Source organism: Prinia subflava, assembly GCF_021018805.1.
Source record: "Prinia subflava isolate CZ2003 ecotype Zambia chromosome W unlocalized genomic scaffold, Cam_Psub_1.2 scaffold_33_NEW, whole genome shotgun sequence".
NCBI classification, from domain to species: Eukaryota; Metazoa; Chordata; class Aves; order Passeriformes; family Cisticolidae; genus Prinia; species Prinia subflava.
Window position 1 is genome coordinate 2,272,770 of NW_026960610.1, and position 15,846 is coordinate 2,288,615.

The following is a 15,846-nucleotide window of genomic DNA, read 5'->3' on the forward strand; positions in this document are numbered from 1 at the left end:
TGGATACTGAAGTTTTTCCTACATACCATGTGCCTGGTTTTCTAGAGCAGTTTTAATATACAAAAGGCAATGAACTTTCAAATCACGATCAAGAGAATTCCTTCAATAAGAGAAGACAGCATAGAAAAACCCAATCAGAAACTCAGACTGTTCAGCCCTCACTGAAGTAGAACTAGACGAGAACTTGCAAAGCTGTTTCTATATTAACAGTGGTACACAGATACCCTCTAGCAAAGTCTAACATCAACTTTGGTAGAGCAGCATCTTCTTCCTGCACTGAGGGCACCTCTGCATATTAACTGATTCAAAAGAAATCAAATAAAAACAAACAAAAAATCCCCCTATCATCTTTAAAAGAGGAAAAAAGGCAAGAGGAGGTCCCACTACTGGAGCATCCCTAATTCCATTTTGCAAGATACAAAAGATGATGCTCCAGATGATCTAAATAGATTCTCAAAAACATACCTGAAGGGTCATATCCACTTTAAGTATCCCAGAAGCTATGACCATCTTCCCTCCTGCGAGGAGGCTCTCAACCTCTCCTCAATATTCCAATTTAACAAGCAGAACAAGTGCTTTTGCAAATGTTTGTTCCAATTTTCATATGCATTAAATATGTATACATACATATGTAATGTTTTAAAAAATAATTAAGCACCTCCTCAATTAGTCATGAGGTCTACTACATGCACCATATGTATTAACTTTTGCTGACTCCTTTTATTGCAATTTCTTCCTTTATCTCCAAGTGTGCTGTGTCTAGGTAAAAAGGGAGTTAAATTATTACAGCAACAGCAAGGTGATCTCACCTCATTGTCTACCAAAAAATCAGATAAAGGACTGCTTGGCTGGGCACAGTCTGAAACTCACAGAGTACAAATTACCTGATGCAGGTTTCCACCCAGCCCTCTCTGAAAAGACTGTACAAGAAAATTAGGATTTTGGTTGGTTTTTGTTGTAAACCCAGGGCACAGTGACAAAGATCACTAACCACAGAAAAATTCTGTGTGAGAAGACCCAGGATCCGAAGCCCAAATTATTAAGTGATCCCAAGCACAAGCAGAGAATGGGATAAGGAGACAGACTGTGAGGATTAAGGAGAAACAGGGATCCCACATGGCAGACTTCAGTGAAGCTGAAGGATAACAAACATACAGCTGGAGTCCTAATTTGCAAGTAAACAAACAAGAGCAAGCAAGGCAGGGTAACAAGGCTGATCAGAGACACAGCACAGCTCTGCAGGCCTCAGTCAGGGAACCAGGTACGCACACTGCAGGAGCAAGGCTCCCTGGGGAGCAGCCACACCAAGGGAAACCAGGGCTCCTCCAGCACTGTGGCTGAACCACCATGGACACCCTTCCCCAAGCATCAGATGCAAAGTAGAAGTGGATGAGGGATAGGTCCCTGGCTGGAATAAGATGGTTCTTCTGCTGGACTCTAAAAAAGCACTTGCTTAATTAGCCTGGCCGTATCTTAAAATGGAAAGAGATGCCAGAAGCAATGGTGTAACCCTGAGTTCTCTCAGCTGAACAGCTTTAGGTCTCACATGAACCGAAACTGTTGAGCACACACTCAGACTCAAACTGTCCAGACCACGACCTGATCCACACAAAAGCTTCAGAGCACAATTTACTGGCAGTTAAGTATCCTGACTGAAAGACTTCCATCAGTGATCAATCATCTAACATATTCTTAAAGAGCAATTTCCCAACACAAACTCCCATTTTCTGGCAAGAGTATCCAATATCCCTGAGTCAGCAAGCAGTGGAGGCAACTGCACACTACAGGACACAATCTTGGGATACTCCTTCACTCCTGCACCCAAGAGTCCAGCACCCACCCTCATCTGTTTATCATCCCACCCCATCCGTCCATGAGCAGCCAAATTTTCCTCCTTGCAACACCACAGAGATCAGGAGGCAGGAAATGGCAAGCTGAGAACAGTTAAGGGGAGACAAGGCTTCAGAGGTGACTTGCCACTTGAGTTGCTATTTGCCAAGGAAGAATCTTTGGTTCTGCTCAGAGCTGAAATTGCATAGCAGAAAAAAACGCTTGGCTGGTAATGAGATTAAACTGTATTTACCTTCTGTGCAGGGAGTGAACACCTGACTGCAATTTTTGTATTCCACTGAATTCCGTGGTTTGTAAAGCACATATCCTAAGCTGCTTTTTGAAGCAGAGTTTGAAAGCTCATTCCACAGACATTTTTCTATCCTATTTCAACCTTGCCTGGAGCATACTGAGCCTGGAAAGGGCTCCAGATGCTGCCACTCCCTACCCCAGGTGGCTCCTGCTTCCAGAGGCCAGGCTGTGCTCTGCGCAGCCCCAGAGCTGATGCTGCAGTTCCATTCCTGCCCTGCTTGGGTTTGGCACCTACAGTGCAGAACACAACCAGGAATTCCAAGCAGTGCTGTCCTGAGCACTGTGATTCAGTCCACTGTCGAGGCTGCTGGGAATGCAAGGTTGTGGGTGCAGGCGGGGATGGCTGTGGGGCTGTGGACATTCCGCAGCTGTCCCTGCCCATGCTCCAGTCCTGGCCCCAAACACAGCCTCCCCAGCTGCTGCAGCAGCCTGCCCTGAGGGGCCTGGTTACCTATTAGTGCTGAGCTCCACTGCATCTCACATCAACACCGACTTCTGCTCCGTCCAATCATTAACATGAAGTTTACATATTCCTGCCTTCCCAAAACATGTCAAAGGTTACAGAGTTCTCCTCTTTGCTGAGGGGTAACTTTTACACAGGTTGTGTTCTCTTAGCTGCAGTTCACAGTGCCATTTCAGAGGACTTGGATTATTTAGGTGGAACCAAGCTGTGGAACTGGAAGCCTATTATAGATCAAAACCCAGACTTCATCAACAGTGAACAAACAGTTCACCTCAGAAAAGATGAAGGAAAGCAGATGTATTTCCAGATTTAGGAGACTTTTGTATGTATATTTATCTGTATGATTCACATTTTGTTAATTTTTTGTTAAACACACACCACATTCACTTTCTCCGGTTGCTCTGGAAAGCCAAGTAATTTCTAAGACCCATTAAAGCACTCACATAAAGAAAACTTATTAAGTCCTGCCCTTGGATTAGTAAAATACCCTGGAGCTGGGGAGTTTAGAGAAGAATTGTTACAGCAGAAGAGAAGGAACGCAGGTCATTCTTCACAGTGTCCCAAGCTGCCTTCTCCCCCACAGGCAGGGCGAAATGCTGCCCATTCAAAGGGTGATCCAGGAGATGCAGCTTAGCCAGCACCAGCTACACCCATATACAAGTGCCATAAAATCAACCTGAACAAGTTTTGGAATACACATCTGTATGTTCTGAATGCACACTGAAAGAAAGCCACAGCAATCTAGTCTGGTGTAAGAAGGAAAGCTGCAGATGTCAACTTCCAACAGGACAGACAATCCCATGACACATGTAATGTACACATTAAGAGAACAGTCTGAAATAACAATCGATGGGGGTATAAAATTAGAAGGTTGACTCATTTAAATGAACAGACAAGTGTGAAAGGCACAACAGCTGGATCAATGCAAACCAATATTTGAACAGCTGCCACGCAGACCAAGATTAAACATTTAACATGTTTTTCCAAAGGTACATAAAACCATTTCCGAGTCAAACACCCCAAGATGGGCAGGTTTACTGTCCTGTTTTCTGAGTCGCACGCAGTTGCAGCCATCCCATGCGGGATACCAGGTTGTCACCTGGCAGCCAGAGCACACCCCGCTGTCACACCACGGCCTTCGCACCAGCACGAGAGCTGCACTTACCGCAGGACCCCCACGCCAAGAGCTCCACCAGGCACTGCTGCTTGCCCGCCACCTCCACCCACACATGCGGAAATTCAGACACGGAGGCAATAAATGACCATCACCAAGGCAACCAGGGGAAAGGCCAGCGAGCTTGGGTTTCACCTGGAGAGAGCTTCACCTGAGCCACGGTGGGGGAGTGTTGGTTGGGTTCGTTTTGGCTCTTTTTTTCCCTTCACTTTGTATAGAGACATTATTGATTCCAACCCATGATAGGTGCCAGCGAGGTAAATTTCCACTAACTGCCTGGAGAGAAACCAAATCCCACTGGAATGTTACCTGCATGCAGAGACTGTGAATCCGGTTTCATCCACTGAGCACCTCATCTCTAGATTTATTAAATACGAAAGTCTGCAAAACATAACATACTAAAAAAGATAACAGCTCTTTCACTCAGTGTTTTGGTGGCAAAACAAATCCAAATGGAAAAGACAACAAACCTTTAATTCAATGTTTTAACTGTGGCACTTCTGGTTTCCTGAATGAAAACTCACACACAGAGCCCAGTGTGCTACACACAGTCACCCAAACACACACTGCTCTTAATTCTCCCCATTTGCAGGTAGAAAATTAACCAGGATCTGCAGTTCCAAAGCAAAATCAAGTATGTTTCATCTACTTAAGGGCCAGTGTTTGCCATAGCAAGCCTATTAACCATGTTAGGCTTCTCCTAAATCTCCCAGCAACTGACACCAAGTTCAATGGCAGAAGAGTTGAGCCAATTCTTACTTTCATTTGGTGGATTAAACCAATCCACATATGCCTGAGTGAAAAAAAAAGTGCTTTAGGAAGCTATTCCACATCACCCTCCTGCAGAGAGTATTCCCAAATTGGCTTATCCTGTTCTGACTGGCACCTCCCTAACATCAAACAATGCTGGACAGCCCAAGAGGGAGAATTCAAGTGAGGTACCCTGTTGGCGGGCTGTCACCATCACCCCCAGGGAAGGCAGCTGAGCGCACCCCATGGAAACAGCATCTCTGAGGACATCACAGTGACTTTCTGAAGGCCATAGCAACAGAATGTGGTAAGTCTCACTATAATTCTTGCAATATCTTACTAATCTTGAAATTGTCAGTGGAAATTTTGCCAAGTGTTTGATAAAATCTCAGTTGTGCAATGCAAACAAAACCATGCACCAGGGCTATGACCCAAATCTTCACTCTCCTCTGCAAGTTCAGCACAGAAAACAAACTTAAAAGGTCACTTGGTTAACAACTCATGTGGCTCAAGCAAGAACATTAAAATCTCCTTTCAGCTTCACCACAAGCAGCCTAGGAACCCAGCTCAGAACTTTATCCTTCCATGTGTTCATCACACTCCTCCTCACCAAATTCAAGAGTAAATTAAACTGTGCCTTTTCTTACCCACAGAGTTCTCAACCCTCGCTGCAGGATGCAATGTATTTGTAAAAACTCCATTATTTTCTCCACAGATCGCAAAATTACAGCAACTAAACCTAAAAGCTTTTGGAGAAAAGAAAGCTATGCAGTTTGGATCATAAAGACCATCCTGGCTACAATGCATTGGTCAGTCCATGGTGCATATCTGGTCCTCTAGAGCACTCCTGGCCGAGCAAGGATTCTCACACAGCAGGAATCATAAGATGAAGAATAACATCAGTAAGCATTAAAAGAACTGCAGAGTTTGGACAACTATGGTATTCATAATCTCATACAACGGAGAAATATTACATGTTTTAAAATAGTGATTTAGGTCCTGTTTCAGACCTCTGAAGAAGAGGGACTATATTCATGTTTTCCTTGGCTGGAATGACACACTCAGCAGAAAAAAACACCAGGCAGAATTTCATCAAGGCACAAGTTTGTCTTAGAAGGACCCTATAATGATGCCGCTCCTCCATGGGGTCAAACCAGCAGAAAAGAGCACACAAAACTGGAATGAGCAAGTGAGAACAGCCATCAGGAGTAGTGCAGGGGGATCAAAGGTACCCACACATCAGTGACAGTGCATGGGACCAGGAGTCCAAACACCCAACCCAATGCTGAAAGCACACCATTAACAAACAGGCTCAAACCACAGTGCTGCCCTCCTGAAAATCTGCTTACAAGGTATTTTTACTATGTTTTATAAAACGAAGTGTTCCAAGTGAATTGTGATCTATTTTTATAGAAACTCACTGAACTCCATGCAGTTAGATATACTTGAGCAATTTTAGCAAGTGTGTTGAACTACGCCACCTGTGAGCTTTGGAAATACCTAAGAGGACGCAAATGAACTTCCATTTAATGGATCTGTTGTACTGCACAAGAATTTTTTCTCATTATTTAACTTTCAGACCTATTTATATCTTATAAAATAATTCTTATTAAATAATTCATGTAAGCAAAACATTGTTTTCTGCACAACCGCATTGACTGAGCTCTCCAGTGTCTCATGCAGCAATCACAGAATCATTACAGCTATGTGAGACCTCCAAGATCACCAAGTCCAACCTTCAACCCGATACCACAATGCCCACTAACATCCTAAGGGCAGGAGGGTATATTTGCTGAATCATCTGTACATGCCATGCATTTACAGTCTAGGAAATTCTCTTTCTAAAGGAAACCTTGATCTACTTTTCTCTGGACAAGAGAAGTGTTTTATCTTTGGTGGGAGCAGAGAAAAAGAACAGCATCTGGTACACATTGCTATTAAAAACCTGAACAAAGCTTTGACTGGGAGTAACTGGTGCATTTGCAGGAATCTGTGACCTGACAGTGACTCTCCTTTGGGACTTAGCTTTAAAAATGAAAAAAAAAAAATCACCCCAAAAACCACACCCAATCTTGATATTGCATGACAGACCAGCACCAAGATCACCTGCATCCAAACTGAACATTTACTGCAAATTTCAACAGAAAGTTCCTAAAGAAAAGTCTGACAGAACTTCTTTTCCTTCCCTCTGGGGACACAGAAAGCAAATGGATTAATTAAAACATCAAGGTTTTATTTAAACAAGTACCCCACTTTCTGACATGCACAAATTACCATAAAACAAAGGAATGATGATTCTCTGTGTAGGATTTTGCCAGCATCAGGGCACTGGCCCTGACGCTGGCAAAAGAACAAGGCAGGTTGGTTTCATTTCAAATCCTCATTATCCTCAGGTCAGAGCCCACACGGATCCATTACTTTCCAGCAGTACTTCAAAACTTACTAGGCAAAAAAGAAACACTAAAAATCCATGTCCCCAGTGGATGTCTGACAACCCTGGCCAGTAACAAGAAAGGGTCTGAATTCCCAATTAGCAGTCCGCAGTAAGGACTCACAGAAGGACCTGACAGGAGGACTTGCTTTCAAAGCAGCCACTCTAGCACAACATAAAGGTTTTTATCTTTCACTAAATCAACCTCTGATACACTTATATTTTAATTATTAAAAAAAACCCCATTAAACATCTTGAACTGCTGTCTTTTGATCTCATGAAATGCACTAGGCCCTTAACATTCAAACTTTTTAAAAGTGAAAAATTATGCCTTATGCCTAATACAATCACCTTCATTTTTCCTATGTGAAAAATGTGAAATGGCACACAAATCTAGTGCAATGCTGTATTTTAGACTGTCAGTTCCCACAAAAATCCACCGATTTATCCAAAAGCCTCCATCAGTACGCAGTATACACACCCACTCCCTGCCCAAATTCAGCAGCGATATTAATCTGGTTAATGATATTCCCAACTCAGGGCCAGGCTGGGCCTTGGAGCAATTTGGTCTAGTGGAAGGTGTTGCAGAGCAAGCAAAGATCCTGTATCAAACAGGGGAGGTTGAGCTGCATTCACTCCAGAAGCCCAGCTAGTTGCCAACAGATCACACAAACATGTTTATGTAACCACAATCTATATTCTTGTTAGATATTTAATGATTCCAGACCATAAACCATCAGTGGCTGCACTGTTTAACGACAAAACACACATTCAATAAAACCGCAATCCAACAATAAACTGTGATTGGAGGCTCATTTCTAACCCAGATAACTCCAGGGATCAATTCCATGGCACACACCCACAGCCCAGAGCTGCACCACTGGCTGTTTCACCTGGAGGAAGATGGGACAGGGAGCTGCTTAAACAGGCTTTGCTAGAAAAACCTTGAGAGCAGGAAAACTACACCAACTGACAAGAAAATGCCAGTGCGACTCTTAAAACCTGAAATACCTCTGAACTTTTTCAGTCTCAGAAAGACACAAGGCTCAGGTACCCTGCATGATGGACACTGACGTGCCAGGCTGGGAGAAGTGTTCACCAGAGGGAAGAGCTGGAGGCTGACTAGATTTGGGCAACTGAGCAGGAGCGAACACAGCCCCTCCTGGCTGGAAGGACAAATCCCACAGTGGAAGTCTTCTTCACTTCTCCAGTGCATCCACTGACATACAGGGATATGTTATGAACAGCCGAAGATGAGAACAGAATTTAAGGTGGTGTGAAAAATAACTGGAATAAAAAAAATATTAACAAGAATATGCCCAATGCAGGAGACTGAGTAATTCAGCTGCAGAAGTTCTCTCCTATGCATACATGCACTGAAGGTGCTTTTGAAGAGGAAGAAAAGTAGGTATTACCTTAATTTAAAGGTATTTTTTTTCTTTTAATGGAATATGCTTGTCTTTTACACACTGCAAAAGAACAGACTCAAAAGAAAAACAAATACAGTGATAGTGCTACTGAGCACTTTTTTGGTTTGCATCAGTAATTTCTGCATATATATTGATGGTGGAAGAGTTGGAAGGGTTTTAGGGGGGGTGGAGTTTTGCTTGCATTGGTTGTTAGATTTGGGGTGGCTGTTTGTTTTGGGTTTTAGTTGTATTGTTTATGGGGAATTCATTCAAAATTTGTGACATTCTATCAATAAACAGATTGTTGCCAGACCAAGCCCAGAGGTTAGCAATCCTGCCACAGTTAGCTCAGTCACTTGTTCCCAAAATGGTACTTGACATTGACTAGAATAAGAAACACTCATTAAAATATTCACCACTCATTATCTAAAACAAAGGCAGCACTTTGTGTCCTGCCAGGCATTCTGGATGCAAAATGGGGCTCAATGCCCCAAACCAAAGGCACATTCAGAATCCATGTTTTGCAGAAGTGCTGCAATAGGGTCAGTCATTCAGCATCCCAGAGCAGGAGCTTGTCCTGGGGAAGCACAGATGCATGTTCCTCAAAGAGGCAGAAAGGGAAGCGAGCAGAGGGCACAGCAATGCTAAATTCCCCAGGCAAGTTACAGGTAGAGGATCAGCTTCCACAGCAACCAGTTGTGTAAAGAAATTATTGCTTCTACCTGCTTATTCTTGACCCTGTATCCCATTGCTACCTGCAGAGATGATGAGGTACACAAAGGGCTGGTTGCTCCTGACACCACAAGGACTTTTAAAGAGCTCAGTCAACAACCTCTGGAGTAAAGAACAGGATTTTTCTTCCAAGAACACAAATGCATATTACAGTGACTGAAGTACAGCAGTGAAAACCTCTTGGGATCACACAAATTACCACAATTCTGAAGAACAAACTCGGTTTCCTCCAGGCAAGTTTAAATGAAGTCACATCCCCTTCTAGAAATAACAAGATGATCTACACAAAGTCCAATTTTGCTGCTAAATGGTTGTCTTGGGTCGAAAAATGTAACCAAAAATGTGTATTCTATTTACATCTGATGAAACCAGTTGGGAGATATTGTTCTTTATCTCTTGTAACTCTAGGGGGGTGTAAAAAACATGGAATGTTAATTCATGTTCTTATGGGTTATGGTATGTTAAAAATCATAAGTAACCACTGTAAATATGTTATATGAAAAGGTAACCTTAGTTCCAGCCCACCTTGGAATTTACTGATCCCAAGGCAGGCACCACCCTAGAATTACCATTTAGGAAAAGATAAAGAATTGTCGGGAAATGTCGTTGGCATCAGAAAGGAGGACACATTAAGATAAGCAATCAGTCCTTCCTCCTGTGGACAGCAGAGCCATCAGAGCACCATCATCGCCTGGATCTCTGGAGAAGAACGCCTTTCCATTCACAAACCTCAGTTTCCATTCACCCACAGGAAGCCTGAAATTGGCACCTCTCTCTATCAGAGTGTCTTGGTTTGAAAGACAGATATCTGCTAGGAAGGGGCAGGACCTCCCTAGAGATGGAGAATTCAAATCCCCTCCCTCCAAATTATTCCGATTAAAAAAAATTAAAGGAGCTTTCAGACAGAGGTATGGGGGTAGGAATAACAGTTCTTTACTAGTATATATGACAAAACGACAAACAAACAACAACTACAGCATCAATAATAAACAGAACCAAGAACCTTGAGGGCTTTCTTTTACAAAAGCCCAGAGCAGTTTGATCTCGGCGCCCCTGCAGGACTCTGAGAGGCCAAACTGGAAGGGAGGAAAGTCCTGGGCCGGTGGATGAGATCAGGAGCTCTGTGCTGGTAGCTGGAGCAGCAGGGGTGTCCCGGCAGGGCTGGGCAGTGCAGGACTACAGAGTAGCAGGGGAACCTCAAAGCTCCGAAGAAGCAGTGGCGGTGGGGGGAGGCTGGAGAAAGCGAGCTCAGGATTCCTGGGTACACAGATGACGATAGATTTCCCAGGACGAGACAGAGGCAGAGGGCAGCCTGACCGTCCTCCTCGTCGCTGAGAGCAAGAGTGCCCTCCCCTCCCCCAGATCTGTCTTTTTACCTTTCCCAAAGCTCATCATCTCTCCCCTCTGAGGGACACTCCCAGGGACTCAAAAACAATAGGTGTAGCCTCGTGCTGCCATATCCCTCAAGTACTCCTTTTGTTCTGACTAAGTAGTCATCAAGGCTTCTTGGAAACTTACGGGAAAAAATTCTGTGAGAAGAAAAAAAAAAACCAAATCTAACCCCCAACACAGAGGAAAATCTTTTCAACAGACCAACCACGACTATGAATTCGAATAACCAGTTCCGGGGAAAAAAAGAGACTGTGGGGAAATCTTGTGCCGGGGCAAAATAAAGTCTATAAAACCTGAGCCCCAAATGAGGCAAATTCACAAACTTTTGGGGGTGCTGCAGTGTGCTAGATACTGCGTCCCAGTTCACCCTTTGACGATCTCCCGGGTCATCGTCAACGTAACTCCTCTGGGGTTTTTTACCGAAATTCTGTAATTTGATCTTTTCAATAAACCAAATGATATTTTCAATTGGACTTTTGGATTGGCATTTATAACAGGGGGGAAGAGGGCGGATGCCTTCTGTTAATGGGACAACTGATAACACCAGATAAGGCAGTGCCTTCTTATCTCTTCCTCCACCCATCCTCCTCCGAGGGATATTACCTGTGAATGGGCCATTTAAGGCCTCTCACATGACTGACAACATTACTTCATTCCATTGTGAGATGCTCCACTCAGTGGGAGGAGCCAAAGCCTTTCCACAGGCATAAAACCAGCCATCCCAAACACTAAGGCAGCTGGTTTTCCACCGAATCCTTGGAGGAAGACTGGACCCATCTCGCCAGCACTGGACCCTTATTTTCTACAGGATCATCTCTATTTCACAGAACAACATATGTTACTCCAGGAAGACTCATTTGGACTGCTTCCAACACCCTGACAAGAGGGTGTCAGGTCATATCTCCGACTCTGTCAGGGTTTTCTAGGTCTTTTGTTTGTTTGCTTGTTTGGGGTTTTTTGTACTACTGCATTTGTAATTTTTTTAATATTCCTAGTAAACAACTGTTATTCCTATTCCCATATTTTTGCCTGAAAGCTCCTAATTGCAAAATTGTAATAATTTGGAGGAAGGGGGTTTTTACATTCTCCATTCCAAGGGAAACTCCAGTTTTCACTGATAGACACCTGTCTTTCCAAACCAAGACAATGGTAACCCTGCTGTACCAAAGCAAAGGGAGAAAACCAGGTTGGAGCTGCAGAGCCCAAACTGCAATGGCACAGAATTGCCTCCTTTAACAGGCTTGTGGTATCCCCTGAAAAATGGTTTATTCCCCCAAACCCCATCCATGGTTCAGCCCCCATGTCTGTCAAACCCAACTGTTATCTCATCCCACACCCACCCCATGTCCATCATCCCAGACCTACTTCCCAGTTCTGGAATGTTCTCACCAACTCTGTTCCCCATTTGGCAATATGTTCAAACCACACCTTTGTGTTTTCCCTGATTGGTTCTCCCTCTATGGGGTGATCCCATACCCCACCCCTGAAAGTTACTGATTGGTTCCTGATTTTTGTACCACCCCTCTTTAAAAGGGCTCGCATTTCTTTGTTCTCGGTCTTCTGTCGCCGGCCCCCTTCGGACAATAAAGGTGCTCCGGAACTGCCAACGCTTAAAACCCCGCGTGGTCCTTTATCAGCCCTCTGTTGCCACCCCACTTCTTTTGGACCTTATCACAATCCACTCCACCGAGCTTGCCGGGGTTTAGGAGTCCGGGATTGTGATAAGGCTCCCATTGAGAATGGGCTGGGGCTCCACAACAACATACAACCTAACACATTCCATGTGTTGGTATTTGTCCTGTATGCAAGCCCATACTGCAGCTGCTTATACTGAACACAGTAAAATCTGCTCCAAAGACCAGGTAACAGCTCCAGAAAACACAAATGCTGGTAAGCAACTTGGGACACTAAGGAAAGGGCTAAAGTGGTCAGCAAAAAAAAAACCCAAGTTGCCAAGTACAGGAATGCCCTGAGGGCAACTAAATCAAACCAAACCACCACACCGGGGGTCAGCAGTTTGGTTTGTGAAGACTTAGTCTGTGTTAAAGCACAAGACTCAAAATATGAATAAGGGTGGCTGTGTTGAGATTTATTCAGCAAGCAGAAAGTTTGGTGCAAAAAAGGAAAAAAACCCCAAACCTCCTGGAATTGCTGTGGCATCCAGGTAACTTCACACAATTGCTATAGCATGCAGGTAACTTCCCATTTCCTGCTGAATGTCACCCAGACAACAAAAAGCAGCGTTCTCCCAGTTCAGAGGGTGTGTCGAGAGGGAGAACCAGCCCCGCACACACAGACAGCACCACTGAGGCAAAGTCTGTTTGCCAAGTGTGCTAAGCTCCCCTCTCATCCCAAGCTCTGCAAGGAACATGAGTGAGCACTGAGTACGCCCTTGCAGAGCCTTGGCAGTGCCTCCTAACCCAGGGAATCAGCCTGGCACACAGGACTAGCTAATACCTGCTGAATCCCACCTGGCTTTCCAGCACAGGCCACAGAGACAACAGGAGCAGCTCTAGCCCTGGGCAAGGAAAAGGCAACAACTTGTGTGGCACAAATCACAGCCTGCTTTGTCAGAAGGAAGCCTGAAAGTCACTGGCCTTGAGAAACAGCCTGCCAAGGAACAATTCTATGGAGCAGGTGTCCTGCAGAGGGATTTATTCTCTCTTCTCAAGCATTTTCATAACAAGGGAAAAAAAAATCAGTACAAAACTCCAATATCCAAACAAAGGAACTCAGAGGGATGCTAGAGGAAAAGTACCAGTTCCTCCCATGTAACCAATTGTTACATCCCCCTGGGGAAATGGTTTCTTCTCCCTCAGGGACCCCTGGAACTCCTGTCATGTAGTCTGACCCTTCCTTCCCCTTCTGACCCCATTGGCTGTGTGCCAGCTTGCCCCTCCCTCAGAAACCCTGAGAAAAGACCCCTGTCCCCCGGGATCACCCTCTCTCCTGGGACACCAACCTGGAATAAAGATCTGCAGCAGAAAAGGGTGAGAGCCTCTTTTGAATCCTTTTCCTGTCTCTCTTGATATAATCCTCCTAGGCCTGAGAAGGACTGAGCTAGCTTAGACCCTTGAGGGGAATAAGGAGGGTTATTTATCAACCAATAACCACTGAGAGATGGGAACACATCTAAACCAGAAAGAGGTCCCAGCACATGTAAGCTGCCAAAGATGCAGGGCAGCAGTGAGAAAGAAATTAATATTGTTTACTTGTTGTAATTTTGATTTTAGGGGGGACCCCAGGGAGGGTTCCTCGGGAGCCCCCCGGGCTCTGGGGTCGTGGGTGTTCGCATGCAGGCAGGCAATGAGACTCTAGACGGCTGGTGAGGTGCTGATGAGATGAGGGTTTATTTGGAGTTCAACCCCGGGAAGGCAGCATGGTCACTGAGGGAGAGGGGGAAGGGAAGGGGAGAGAGGGAAGGGGAGAGAGGGAAGGGGAGAGAGGGAAGGGGAGAGAGGGAAGGGGAGAGAGGGAAGGGGAGAGAGGGAAGGGGAGAGAGGGAAGGGGAGAGAGGGAAGGGGAGAGAGGGAAGGGGAGAGAGGGAAGGGGAGAGAGGGAAGGGGAGAGAGGGAAGGGGAGAGAGGGAAGGGGAGAGAGGGAAGGGGAGAGAGGGAAGGGGAGAGAGGGAAGGGGAGAGAGGGAAGGGGAGAGAGGGAAGGGGAGAGAGGGAAGGGGAGAGAGGGAAGGGGAGAGAGGGAAGGGGAGAGAGGGAAGGGGAGAGAGGGAAGGGGAGAGAGGGAAGGGGAGAGAGGGAAGGGGAGAGAGGGAAGGGGAGAGAGGGAAGGGGAGAGAGGGAAGGGGAGAGAGGGAAGGGGAGAGAGGGAAGGGGAGAGAGGGAAGGGGAGAGAGGGAAGGGGAGAGAGGGAAGGGGAGAGAGGGAAGGGGAGAGAGGGAAGGGGAGAGAGGGAAGGGGAGAGAGGGAAGGGGAGAGAGGGAAGGGGAGAGAGGGAAGGGGAGAGAGGGAAGGGGAGAGAGGGAAGGGGAGAGAGGGAAGGGGAGAGAGGGAAGGGGAGAGAGGGAAGGGGAGAGAGGGAAGGGGAGAGAGGGAAGGGGAGAGAGGGAAGGGGAGAGAGGGAAGGGGAGAGAGGGAAGGGGAGAGAGGGAAGGGGAGAGAGGGAAGGGGAGAGGAGCGAAGCCTCCGGAGACCTCCTGGGCAAAGAGGGCGAGCCTACTTCCCCCTGCATTCTTAACAGGGAGTTTCAAAGTAGGCGCGGTAAGATTCTTCAGCCAATAGAGTTACAGATACACGATACTGCAGGGAGGTTACAAACTTGGGATAAACCATACACTTTCCAGGGGTGAGCCAGAGCATACCATTTCCATAAAATGCAATTCTACATTTACTGTCCCTTCAACTCTTTGCAACAACTTTATCCTGTTTAGCTTTGACCATCTCAGAGGCAGCATTTCAGCTTAGTCACTTTCCACAGTAGCCAGGCCAGAGCTACCACTAAACTGGAGTTAGCTGGAATAATGAAAGATTCTCCCAATTATTCTTTCCCAAGTCATTGCTTGAATGCAAAAGGGTAATTTTTATTTAATAATGAGAGTGCTGTCCAGCCCAGCAGACACCCTTCACTGGCACACAAAGCTTACTATGTAATTTGGTACTATCTTCTGACAGGAATATCCAATATTTCTGCATCCAGAGCAGCAAAGTGCTCTCTCCCAACACTCCCAGCTCTCAAACAGTGATCTTGACATCTTTCCTTGTCCAGCCTTCCCTAAAAACCGCAAGTGAGGTCAGAAAACTGTAAAAAACACTAAATCAATGTACTCCCTGTCCTATACTGTCAGGTACCTCCTGCCTCTAAGGCACCTTCCAAACACTGAAAGCATTGATGGAATATTAGGAAGGAGAAGGGGGAGTTTCTCCATGAAAAAGCTTTTCAGAGGTGATCACAGTGCAGCTTGTCCTCTGTCTCAATTACCCACAGTCCTGTCTTTCCATCTGACTGGAAGACTCAAGATTTCTCAGAAAGAAAAATCTCCTTAGTGTCATTGAAACAGCAAGGATGTTCCAGTCTGAGCAGCATCACTCCAAGGACTGACACAACATTAATGGCCACTTTGACAGTGGAGAAGGGCTTAAACCTCTCCCGAAAAGTGCAGGGAGTACCACCTCTACCCAAGAAGACAGAAAGAGCACAGACTGCAACCAGAGATCAGAGATGAAGTCCAAAGGTCAAGAATTGTCCCTCATTGCTGGACACAAGCCCCTCACAGCAAAGACCACCACGCTGGCCCTTCAGCCTCTGCTCGCTCTTGAGTTTAACACTGAGCCCCAGGGACACAAGTGAGAAGACAATGGGCAGCAGAACCAAGACCACCAATGTGAAAAAGGCATATT

The 15,846-nt window shown here is 45.6% G+C and overlaps 1 protein-coding gene across 5 annotated transcripts in view; it reads right to left on the reverse strand.

Annotated features, from left to right (window-relative positions):
- NEDD4L (NEDD4 like E3 ubiquitin protein ligase) overlaps window positions 1–15,846 on the reverse strand; it is a 103,632-nt gene that overhangs the window by 74,001 nt on the left and 13,785 nt on the right. Inside the window, exon 1 of one of the 5 annotated variants that reach the window (XM_063424558.1) lies at window positions 3,771–3,814. The exons of 1 other annotated variant lie outside the window; for it this stretch is intronic. The gene's annotated coding sequence lies outside the window, so the exon portion shown is untranslated. Of the gene's footprint in view, window positions 1–3,770; window positions 3,815–15,846 lie in introns of those variants that run through there. 3 more of the 5 variants (XM_063424561.1, XM_063424560.1, XM_063424562.1) reach the window with 3 other exon arrangements.